This window comes from Marmota marmota, unplaced genomic scaffold (genome assembly GCF_001458135.2).
Source record: "Marmota marmota marmota unplaced genomic scaffold, marMar, whole genome shotgun sequence".
In the NCBI taxonomy this organism is placed as follows: domain Eukaryota; kingdom Metazoa; phylum Chordata; class Mammalia; order Rodentia; family Sciuridae; genus Marmota; species Marmota marmota.
This window is the reverse complement of record NW_026000077.1, coordinates 1,533,115-1,546,314: the sequence shown is the minus strand read 5'-3', so window position 1 is coordinate 1,546,314 and position 13,200 is coordinate 1,533,115. Positions and strand designations below refer to the sequence as shown.

The following is a 13,200-nucleotide window of genomic DNA, read 5'->3' as shown; positions in this document are numbered from 1 at the left end:
TAGCTGGGATTATAGGTGTGTACCACCTTGCTGGGATATTTTGGTTTTCAAATCCAAAACCTATCAGTTTTAAGGCTCTATTCTGGTGTACTTTTCCCATCGATATTTAGGTAAAAACTGAATTGGGGAACTGGTTGCAATATAGATTCTCAGGAGTTTCCCAGAAAAATAAATAAAAACAACCAGATACAAGTGGTTTTACATTGAGCAACTCTATGTAAAATGTTACAACAGTGCCTGGCACAGAGGACATGCCTTATTAGCTGCTATTTATCATCATCATTATTATCCTGACACCTACCACTTTGAAATAATCAACAAGTTATTTATTAGTCATATGCATATATCTATATAAATCAGGTTGTAAGAAATTTAGTGATGCTTTAAGATGTGTGTGTGTGTGTATTTTTTTTTTTTTTTGTACAAGGTATTGGACCCAGCGGTACTTTATCACTGAGCCATATCCCCAGCCCCTTTCTTTCTTTTTTAAAAAATAATTATTTTTTAGAAGTAGTTGGACACAATACCTTTATTTTGTATATTTATTTTCATGTGGTACTGAAGATCGAACCCAGGGCCTCACATGTGCTAGACAAGAGCTCTACCACTGAGCCACAATCCCAGCCCTCCCTCCCTCCCTTCCCTTCCTTCCTTTTTTTTTTTTGAGACAAAAATCTTTTTTAAGTTGCTAAGGGTCTCACTAAATTGCTGAGGCTGGCCTCAAACTTGTGATCCTCCTGGCCTCAAACTTGTCAGCCTCCGAAGTCTCTAGGATTACAGGTGTGCACCAAGGCACAATGATACATTTTGATGAAAAAAAATAGAAAATCAAAATTTTACAGAAAAAAAAATTCAGTTTCCTATCATAATGTCCTTTGTCAGTTCAACCAGAGCCCTGCATCAAAGGTTGAGAAAAGTTCATAGCACATTGTTTTCCAAATAAATTAAAAACAGAAACCACTAATATGTAAGATAGTAAATGAAATTAACTACACAGTAATATAATGTATTGCTTTTCAACAATTCTGGTGTCTCATTAACTGGACCAAACTCCACATTTTTGTTTTTGTTTGAGAAAAAGAAAAAAGAAGTTTCACTGCTTTGCTAGCAAAGGAGAAACACAGGACTCTTGTCCCAGGGGCTATGTCCACAGGTATTTTGAATGTAAGAATCAAGGTTCGAAGGGAAATCGGACATTTGAATGAGAGCCTATCCTATGGAGGAACCAATCTCCTTTATAAATTTTTTTCCCACCAAAGAGGATAGAATGCCAACAGGGAGAGGCCAGGAGAAAGACTGAAAAACTAGCTGCTTAGAGACTAGCTTCATGGGAATGTCTTTAGCTCAGCCTTTACTATGAGTGCTTCCATCCCTGAATGCCTTTGTTTTGGTATATCTTCTAATCTACAAAACAAAGGGAGGAGGAGTAAAAGGAATTAAACTACAATTGTACAGGATATTCAATAAGTGGAAAATAGTCTTTGGCTGAATTAAAATTGTCTTGCAATCACTTTGAAAAGGAGTGAGTAAAAATCTTGAAAAGAAAACAAACTCCTAGTAGAGATTATCTCAGAAAGGTTAGTGTCCCAAATTGGCAGGAAGTCTTACCAAGCATTAACACAAAATTTAAATTTCCTGCCAAGGGACTGGGGTTGTAGCTCAGTGGTGGAACGCTTGCCTAGTATGTGTGAGGCACTGGGTTGAATCCTCAGCCCCACATAAAAATAAATAAATAAAAATGAAGGCATTGTGTCCATATACAACTAAAAATAAATTTTAAAAAATTCCTGCCTAATATAGACAGAAAAATTCATTTTGTGGACATTAAGCCTTTTTCTTTCTTTTTTTAACAAGGGAAAAGAATACATGAAATTTATTCCATCCCTAGGGTATGGTTGTAGTAGACTTTCATACTACCTTAAAATACATAATTTTCTCCCTCACCCCAACTTTCTCTTCAATGAAGAAAAAAGGAGAAATTTGCTTTGCTAATCTGAGGAAAAGTTTTTCATATAAAGAATGTACAAGATCACAGAATGTTTATATGATATGATTATCTTATAATCAATGTGTAATTTCTAAATTCCGTGGCTTTTGCTTCTTATTTTTTTTGGTACTGGGGATTGAATCCAGGGGTGCTTAACCACTGAGCCAAATGAAGACCTTTCTATACTTCCTTTTGAAATGGGGTCTTGCTAAGCTGCTTAGGGCCTCAGTAAATTTCTGAGGTTGGCCTTGAACTTGCAATATTCCTGCCTTACCCCTAGGAATTCCTAGGAAGTCCTTATTACTTAAGCAAATTCACTAACAGCCTTGAGGAATGCTTCCATGGAATGATGAGGTTTATAAATATGTAATGTTAAAAAAAATCAAGGAGATGTACATCTAGAGGAGATAGTTCAAAACACCAAATTTAATTTGCAAGCCCATGCTTTTTCCCAAGTAATCATGAGCCCTGGGAAGGAATTAGGAAATGAAACATATTATAAATAATTTGGATTTGGAGGTGGCTTCCCTAAGCAATTTATTAGAGTAAAATAACTGTCAAAAGAAACTCGTTGGCAAATATAATAACTATGAAACCTTATTAATTCACATTAATTAGTAAGAAAGTTAAATGGGAGTAAGAGATTGGAATTCTATAACAGAATTCTATAACAGATCCTTTGAATCTCCCCCCTCCCCCCATCAAACTAAGGATCTCACACACACTAGTCAAGTCCTCAAGCATTGAGCTCTACATATCCCAGCTTGTGTGTGGGGGGGGCGGGGATGCCTTCCAGGAAGAAGTATCAGCATGTACAAAGGCTGAGGGCTCAGGGTTGGAACTATGAAATACCCTCGCATTTTCCTGCTTAGCATCCTCTTCATTCCTGTCTTATACTCTCTGGACTCTGAACAAATGAATAAAAATAGCTTAGCATTTGAGAACACAAGCTGAGTTAAGTATGCCTAAGTTTAAATCTCAGCTTTATAGTATTTATGAGTAAAAAATTACTCAATTTATGATTAAACATAAGTTTAGTGACCTACCTGTAAGCTTTGGGAAAGGGAATGGGATTGCCACAGGATCTTGGTAGAAAGCCTTCAACATTATCGTTGCAGTGAGAGTTCCCTTGGTAACTAAGTCCATGCCTCTCATTCCACTGGATTCTCTTAAGTGATCCTGGTAGTCATTACAGCCTGAATCATGTACTCCTATGTTATGGTGAAAGCACATTTGGGCAGTTAAGGCCTGTGGTCTCACCTGGGCTGGTCAAACAAGTGACTAGTGAAACAGAGAGGTTCTGCATGATAGAGTTAGAAGGCTCCCAGATTGACTAATCTTTTAATTGAAAATAGGATTAAAAACCTATTATCCAGCCTGCCTGGGCCTGATGGAGCATGAGATGAAGGCCAAACCTAGTCCTCTATTTGGTTGCCCATCTGTAATTTACGGTTTTATGCCTCCCATTGGCCTCTTGAATGGCATGTAATTTCTCCAGATTCTAGTTCCTGCTGTGGCTAGTTTACATGAGACAAAAGTAATGAAATCTATGTACATGAGGGATTTAGGGGGTGATGAAAACAGTCACTCTAGGAGAATGTATTCTGAGCTTGGTGACTATACTTTTGGCTTTGGGATAACTCAGTAGACCAGCTATCCTGGGGGTAAGTAGCAAAGGGTATTCCATTAGGACAAGATTTCCCAGTTTCTTTCTTGCTATTATATTAGATGTGGTAAGACAGTGGGAGGTATGTGTACATCAATCTGTAAGACTTTAAAAATTCCTCAGCCTGAGACTATGACTTCTAATACACTGGAGAAAAAAGAACTTGCCCATTTGGCTGTGGAGTTTGGGGCTGAAGATTGTAAGTGGGCTCAGAGTGGTAGAAATGCCCGTAATCCCCACTACTCTAAGGAGGCTAAAGCAGGAGGATGGCGAGTTTGGGGCCAACCTGGGCAACTTAAAGAAAATAAAAAATAAAAAGGGTAGCTCAATGGTAGAACACTTGCCTAACAAGTGCAAGACCCTGTGTTCAATTCCTAGTACTGAAGAAAAAAAGAGAAAGATAGAGTTGGCCAGTTCAGTCACTGTGGCCATGATGACCACAATGAACTCATGGATCTAGGATCGGGAAAAATTATGAATGAAGCTGCAAGGAAATTGTCCTTAAACTTGAACCCTAATTTGTGAAAGGTGACAACAGCAGGCAAGTCTCCATATAGGGACAGGACTGCTAACTCTATGAGTATGAACCTGGTTCTGAGATTAACTTTTCCTTAGAGACCTTTCATAAATCATCATGGGCACCATGAGAACTTGGGGAAGCATCTGTTCTTTTTCCCCTTTCTCAGTACTGGGGACTTCCCAGCACCCAGGGCTGCTCTACCACAGAGTTACATCCCTAACTCTTTTTTAAAAATTATGAGACAGGATCTCACTAAATATCCTAGGCTGGTCTTATACTTGCCATCCTTCTGCCTCAGGCTCTGGGGTAGCTGGTATTATAGGCATGAGCCACCATGCCTGGCTCTGCCTAGTTCATAAAGACTGGCAGCGACCTTACCAGAACAGACTTCCCACCTACCTACCTGTTCATTCCTCATTTCTAACCCTCACACAATTTCTTATTATTGTTAGTTCTTCTTTTACATTAATTAAAAACAAAGTGTTAGTTTTATGGATTTTAGTTTCTTTTCAATCACTGAATAATGCATTATATAGAAATGTCAAGCAAACTTGGACTATAGATTGTGCTGTATGGGGAAGTGTTTCATGCAGAACTTCTCAGCCTTTGAATGTGGATATCTACAAGGGTATGGATTCTCCTTCTCACACTGCTTACCTTTCCTTATTATATTATACTGGGCTCATTAATTTTTTCCTAGTCCTTGAAGGTTTTTCAGTTTGAATCTTGGTTTAGATTAAGTTCAGGAATAAGTAGAGTGATACTCAGATGAAGACTTACAAAACATGAATGTTTACCTTCATTCTTAGTTCTCCAGGAATAGATTACTAATTGTGGCAGGGGCCATTTCCCTGTATGGGTGAGGAGGGTCCTCAACAGTACTTAACTTCTCTAAATACACACCTTTTTTAGGGTGAGCCACCTTCCAACTGTTCTACATTCCAAGTTTTTCCGTGGGAGCATTCTCTTCTTTGAGCAATAATAAGAACATCTACCTTATTTAGGGAAACTGTTATATCCACAGTAGTATGGCTTTATTAAATGACCCCCCCCCAACACACACAAACCCCATATTAGAGTACAGCAGGCATAACATCTGAATTCAACACTGTTCAAAAGGTAGGGCAGGGAAGTCTTTATTTATATACAGCTCAGAAGTAGGTTTGATAACCCCTGGACTTGTAATGTGTAGCGCAGAGCCTCCCGGCAGATCTGGGACTCTTAGAAGTAATCTCAAATTGAGTTCTATGCTTTATGCTGAGTGACCTGAAATAAAGGTGTTGAAAAAAACAAACAAACAAACATGTCCTAATATCCTTACCTAAAAACTTAGTTTCTTAGAGACACATAACTGCTCTAAATTCAGATATGTATGGGTTAATTTCCCATAGTGCACCTTCTGATTTCAAAGGCGGCTTTCATAACCATTGTTTAGTTCTTTTCTTTTCTCTTTTTTTGTCCTAGGGGTTGAACCCAGGGGCACTTTACCATTGGGCTATATTCCCAGCCCTTTTTATTTCCAATGTTGAGACAGGGTCTCACTAAGTGGCTTAGTGACTTGTGAAGTTGCTGAGGCTGACTTTGAACTTGCAATCCTCCTGACTCAGCTTCTGGAGTAATTGGGATGATAGGCATGAGCCACCACACCTGGCAAGTTTGTTTAGCTCTACCAAAGGTCTTTCTAAGTCAGGAGGGCCTCAAACTCTTGGCATTTGTCTCCTATGGTTTTAGTAGTTAAAAATGACAATTCTATTCATTTATTTTTGGTAAAAACTAAATGATAACTATTTCTTTTTCTTTTTTTAAAAATACTGGAGATTGAACCCAGGAGTGCTTAACCACTGAACCACATCCCCAGCCACACTCCCCCAGCTTTTTTCCACAGATAAATGACTTTTAATTAGTTGTTCCAAACTGAATGAAGAGTTATACAGATCAGCTAAACAGAAAGGCTGTGGCCTGTAGGTAACAATCCTGGTTGTTTGTTGAGTGCTACCTGCACTGAGCACATTCAGGTTTTCAATATTTTAAGTTTACAATAACAGTAGATACATCTCTGCTGCTGCATTATAAAGTTGCTTTATAACTGATGGGAAGGAAAGATAGGAACCCTAGCACCTGTGAGGCTCTGGATTCCATCCCCCCATTTTCCACATCCAAATTGAGGAGAAATACAATTTGGCTATTTTGGCCTTTTGTGTTTGGGAGCTTGTGGTTTCAGAGATCTCAGCACACAGCCAGCCAGCTCCATTCCTTGGGGCTCAAGGTGAGGAACCCAGTCCTTTTAAAAATATTTTTTATTTAGAAACAGGACTCACTAAGTTGCTTCAGGCCTCGATAAATTACTGATTCTGGCTTTGAACTCATGAGATTCTCCTGCCTCGGCCTCTTGAGCCGCTGGGATTACAGACATGCACCACCATGATGATTCTTTTTTTGTAGGGGGTATATCATAGATTGAACTCAGGAGCACTCAACCACTGAGACACACCCCAGCCCTATTTTGTATTTTATTTAGAGACAGGGTCTCACTGAGTTGCTTAGCACCTCGCTTTTGCTGAGGCTGGCTCTGAACTTGCAATCCTCCTGCCTCAGCCCCCTGAGCTGCTGGGATTTCAGGTTTACACCACCATGCCCAGCTATGATGACTATTTCTTAATGATTCCAGATAATACTGACAATTCTATATGATCTTGGGAAGATACTTAATTTCTCTGTATCTGTTTATAAAATGGGATTATAGCAGTATCTAGTTTACAGCATTTTTGTGAGGAGTTCATGAGTCAATACATACCAAGTATTTAGAAGGAAGCCTGGCATGCAGGCATATGTGTGTATGTATGTATGTATGCACGTGTAGATTAGATAGAGATATACATAATTGAACCCAGGGGTACCTTGCCTCTGAGTACATCCCCATTCCTTTTTTTTTTAGATATACATAACAGTAGAGTATGTTTTGATGTATTATACATACATGGCCCATTTCCTTTTTATTTTTTGAGACAGGATCTTGCTAACCTGCTGAGGGTCTAAGTTACTGAGGCTGACCTTGAACTTGCAATCCTTCTGCCTCAGATTCCTGAGTCATGGGGATTACAGGTGTGTGCCACTGCATCCAACTAATACTGGCAAATATTAAGTATTCCATAAATCTTAGCTGTCATCAAATTATTGTTTTTATTAATCTGCACTCATTACATCTGCCTAAAAATACTTTACTATAGGCAGGAAGGAAGAGAAGGACGAAGGGAGGAAGGAAAAAAGATGCTCAAGGTTAGGACTTCATTAGTCAGAGTAAAGGAAGGAAAAGGTTTAGTAAATAGGTAGGAACATGTATAGAAGGAATGCTTGCAAGGGAAGATCCTAAACAGTGGTGTAGGTAACCAAAAGCATAGGCCAACACTGCCTTATGCTGCCTGAGACAAGGAGTGGGAGAAAAGCCATACGAAATCATAGAACAGAGTGAAGTGATGGGAACTGAAATGCAATAAAGAGAGGATTGGGTGATCTGGGTGAAAACAAACTGAATTAGAGGATAAGTAGGTCAAAAAGGAATATTCTCTTGGGCTGGGGTTGTGGCTCGGCCCTGGGTTTGATCCGTAGCACCACATAAAAACAAATAAAATGTATTGTGTATAACCACAACTAAAAAATATTAAAAACAAAATTTAAAAAAGAAATATTCCCAAGTACTTGTTTTCTATATAGAATGTCTTGCTGCCCTTAAAGTCTTAATCATTCATTACACTTTATTATAATTTTAAAAAATTTTGTTCTTAAATCTAAATTAATTTTAGAAAATTATAAGGAAACAATGTAAATGTCCCATACTATCAATAGTTTAAAATATAAGCTATAGCTCAGAGGTATAGTATTTGTCTAGCATGTGTGAGGCCCTGAGCACCATACACACACACACACACACACACACACACACACACTAGAAAATGGTATTATAAATCCCTGAAAAACTTGCTTATATATATGTGTATTTAAAAAATCCTCAAAGATCTAAAGAAGCAGGAAAACAAATCCTTGGCCACCAAAATTACCAAACACACAAAAAAACAGTGGTCAGAAATAATAATTTTGGACTAATTTCTCAGGGTGAAAAAAATTTTCTTGTAAGCAATTTGTTTTCTATCAAACTGTTTTAACTAAGTTATCTCATGTTAGCAGGAAGCCAGAGAAGTAACTGATTAGGATGCCAAACTGGTGGAGGCTAGAGATAAGTGAAGTGTCAAAAAAGGAGTAAGAAGAGCTGAGGAGAAATGGGGAGAGGTCAGAAGAGGCTTGGAGCACATCTTACCAACACTGAGTTATTCTTCAAAAAATGGCAAATTCTTCACAGATCCAGACTTAGTCCTTGGCAAATAGCAGGACTATACTTGACATCTAACAGGAAATTAAATGAAGATGCTATGAACGAGCGGGTTCACAACTTTAAAGAATGTTTTTAGGACTGACATTATCTCATTTTTTCTAGGTGTCTTGCAATAGCATACCCTTTTCCACACATGGTTCAAAACCAAATTAGATGTTGCCTATTAAATTGTTACAAATTATGAAGTGGTATTATTTTATTATTTATTTATTTGTTTGTTTATAGTTGTAAATGGACACAATTCCTTTATTTTATTTGTTTATTTTTATGTGGTGCTGAGGATCAAACTCAGTGCCTTACTCACACTAGGCAAGTGCTCTGCCACTGAGCTACAGACCTAGCCCTGATGGGGTACTCTTAATTAATTAAATATTGTATCAAAAAGAATCCTTTCCTGTACTGTTTTTCTTTTTTTTTTTTTTGTTTTGGACTGGGGATTGAACCCAGGGGTACTTAACCACTGAGCCACATCCCAACCCTTTATTATATTATTTATTTATTAAAAAAATTTTTTTAGTTGTAGATGGACACTATACCTTTATTTTCTTTATTCATTTTTAACGTGGTGCTGAGGATCAAACCCAGTGGCTCACACGTTAGGCAACCACTCTACCATTGAGCTATAACCCTAGTCTCTGTACTTTTTATTTTGAGACAAATATAAAATATAAAAATATTTTTTAAAATGTAAAATATAAAAATATATTTTATTTGCTGAGTTACTTAGGGCCTTGCTAAACTGCTGAGGCTGGCTTTGCACTCAATATCCTCCTGCCTCAACCTCCTAAGCCTCTGGGACTACAGGCATGCGCCACCACGTGAGCCTTGCTCCTGTATTATTTTTTTATTAGTGAAATGGGACTAGCAATCTTCTCCTTCCTACATCACAAGGGATAGAATCAAGGGTATGCAAATTAAGTAGTTCCAGATTCCCAGAGAAAACACAATGTAGTTTTATTTTTCCTTTCCAGATGAAGCAACTAAGCAACTTACTTAGCTTGAAGAACACCTATATTGATAGTTTTCACGTCTTGCAATTTGCATTTCTCACACAGGCAATAATTTTTTAAGTTATATAACTCCTATTTTGAAATTTTTTCATTTTGCTCACTTAATAAATTTGCAAACTCACCCAGTCTATCAACCTTAAGACAGACCTGTCCTGGGAATTTTGCTATAAACCTAGAAGTCACTAGAAAGCACCATGCCTACTGTTTTTTATGGGCATTTTTCTTCAATCGTTTACTTTAACATCTTCTCTGGATTCGATGCAATGATTTCCATGGTGTAATGTGTTGGTCTTTTGGGGGTTTTTAAAATTGAGAGTTTAACCCAGGGGCAGTTGACTACTGAGCTACATACTAGGTCCTTTGTATTTTTGAGACAGGGTCTCACTAAGTTGCTCAGGGGTGGCCTTGAATTTGCGATCCTCCTGTCTCAACCTCCAAAACTGCTGGGATTACAGGTGTGCAACACTAGGCCCTGCTCACATAATGCTTTTATCTTAAATGCTGTACTTGGTACACTAAGAAGAACCTGGAGCTTGGCAATCTATTTGGTTCTTTTGATCATGCCATTCATTAGATGGCAAGCTTTAGAAAGGTCTTTTAGACCTTTATTAGACGTTAATTTCCATTTCTGTAAAATGGCAGTAGGGCTGGGAGACGATTTTTTTTAAAATATTTATTTTTTGGCTAGACACAATACCTTTATTTTGTTTATGTAATTTTATGTGGTGTTGAGGATCGAACCCAGGGCCTCGCTCATGCTAGGTGAGCGCTCTACCGCTGAGCCACAACCTCAGCCTGGGAGATGATGATCTTTATCCTCTTCTCAGACTTAAATTTCTGATCCTATACTTCCTAGTTTATTTCATCAATGTCTCATGGCTTAACTCAGGAAGAAAGTCTTCCTGAAGAGCAAGGATTTTACCCACATTATTTTATCATTTTTGCTAACTTGTGCCACCCATTTACTACTTTTCAGTTCCCTTTTATGCACTTTAAAATATTAATACATAAACATAATATTAATTCATAAACTATAATAATGTTAATTCATAAATACTTGTAGAACACTTTCCAAGGATTACCAATCACCTTTGCAAATACTATCTCATTATCATAACAGTTCTGGCTCATAGGTATTACCTTCAGTTTACTTTGGGGAATGAAGCCTAGAGGAGCCCAGTGAATTAATTGTATAGATAGTAGTTATGGAATCAGGTCTTCTGGTTCCAAAGAGTATACTCTTTTCACAACACCAAGTCCTGAAGATCCAGGTTTTGTAGGGTGTGAGGTGTCAACAATTTTTGTGGTTATTTCAAAAGCAGGAATATAAATTTATAGTATAAAACAGTATGATTCTGTGAGCACATTGTTAGGGCCCTTCTCAGAGCCTTGGAAAGAGTTTATTCGAGTGAGGGCCTTTAGGGTTAATCTCTAGGATTAAGTTAAATGGAAATCTGCTTTTTTTTGCAGTGCAGGAGATGGGAACCCAGAGCCTCACTTGCTAGGCAAGCATCTCACCAGATTTTCAAGATGAAAAGAAAAAACATGGGCTGGAGATGTGGCTGAGTGGTAGAGTACTTGTCTAGCATGCTCGCACCACTGAAAATAAATAAAAAAGGTTGAAATAAATATTAATTTTATTATCATAAAACCTTTTGAGGTAGGAATTATTCTTGTTGTATGGAGTGGAAAATGAGTAGCAGAAAGATAAAATGACTTGCCTAAGGGTACAGAGCTGGGAACCGGCAAGTATCAAAGCTGGAACTCAAAAGGAGATCTGGCTCCCAGGTTCTTGCTGTGCATCTACCACACTATGCTGCTCTGTAAACCTTTTACATTTCCTGGGAATAATTTTATCACTTCTCATTATATTCCATAGTGGGAATAAATTCACAGTTGAATCAATCTCCTGTTGTGTCCACCTAACCATCTGAATGCTTGCTGCCACCCTAACAATCTTAAAACACTGCTGTTCTAGCCAGGTTTCTCAATGACCTGAAGTGCCTTATCTTCTCTGCATTTATCAAATGTAAAAAACAAAATAGCTCACATTCAGTACTTGGCTTGGATTCCATATGGTCTTCTAGTAACATGTTGAAGTCTTAGTGAAAACTTTTCTGCTGTAGGAAGAGGCAAGAGTGAGTGAAAAAAAAGCAAAGGGGATCTCAGGAACCAATCTCCACTTCTCTTCAGTCTCAGGTTCTTCATTTGCAAAACAAAAACTGTAATACCTACCTTATAGGGTCTTGAAAATTGAGTGGGGGTGGGGAGAAGAGGGAAGAAAACATGAGAGGATGGGCAGGGTTCTGCTATGAAGCAAGTGCCAAACAAAAGTTGGTTGATTTGTGTCCCAAAACTTGAAAACTCTCTCCAGGCAGAGGCCTCTTCTCATACTTTTTTTTGGTGTTTTCCAAGGGTCCTGGAAATCCAGGCACTTGTTATTTTACTTGATCACTTCAATGGACACACTTCGGTGTCTGGACTTGGTCAAGAATCTAAAATGGCACTTACAACAAAACTAAGGTCTGTCGTCTGACTCCAAATTCTGGATACTTCCTAGCTCTGTGACTTCCGGAAAGTTACTTAACCTCTCTGAGTTTCAGGTCCCTTATTTATAAAATGTTCGTAGCTGCACCTACCCCATAGGGTTGCGAGGATTACTCAAATAATTCAGGTGAATTGCTTAACAGATAACCTGCCCCTCAATACGGTGAGCTGTAATTCTATCCAGTCCCAAACATCATGTTCATAAAAATGTGCTCCTCTCCGCTTCCGATGGACACGCCCTATCCCACTGGCCAGTCTCCCCACCCTCTGACCGCTCTCTTAACCGACTGGTAACACCCACCGTTCACCAAATGCCACAGCCCGGGCAACGTGGTCAGGGAGATTCCTAAATTCTCTCACCCAAACTTCCTACGAGCCTAGGAAGTCGGTTCTCTGTTGCCATTAGAGAGAGGAAACAGGCCCAGGGAGGCTGACTTCCCCGAGGTCACCGCACTCCAGTGCCAGGCCCGCAGGGAGCCAGGCGCACGCGGTCCACAGCCCGGGCGTCTTCCCGGGTCCGAGCTGCGGCGCGTCCATTCAAACGCTGCCCAGTCCTCCTCTTCCCGTCCCCATCTCGCGCCCATCGCCCCTCACGCTCAGGGTCGGGCCCCCAGGAGGCTGTTCCCCTCTTCTCAGGCAGAAATCCAGAGGGGCCGGGCAGGGGTCCCGGACCTGCGGAGGTGCGCGCCAACCCCTCGAGTCGCGGAAGAAGCGCCGCAGCCGGCGCCGCGCCGCAGAGCGGGGGCGCAGCGCGCGGGTCTGGCCGGGCCGCGAGTCACGTGGCGGGGAGGGGGCGCCGGCGCGCGGGCGGGCGAGCGGGCACGCGCGGCCGTGAGCGTTGGAGGCGCGAGTTACAGTTCGGAGTATGTATGGCGGGGAGGGGGCGGCGGCCGCGCAGGCCGACTCCGCCCCCTGTGCGCATGCTCCGGCCCCCCGCGGGTTATAAGGCAGCAGCGCCAACCCGGCCAGACAAAGTGGCGAGCTGCGACGTGACTACCCTGCTGCGTGGGTGCTAGGGCGAGAGAACCCGGCGGCGGGAGAGCGACGTGAGCTGGACCCTGGGGCCCGGAGGAACTCCAGCTC

General features: G+C 40.2%; 1 protein-coding gene across 1 annotated transcript in view; it reads right to left on the bottom strand.

Annotated features, from left to right (window-relative positions):
• Positions 1-13,200, bottom strand: part of Lrig2 (leucine rich repeats and immunoglobulin like domains 2) — a 158,205-nt gene that overhangs the window by 143,939 nt on the left and 1,066 nt on the right. The window lies entirely within an intron of this gene.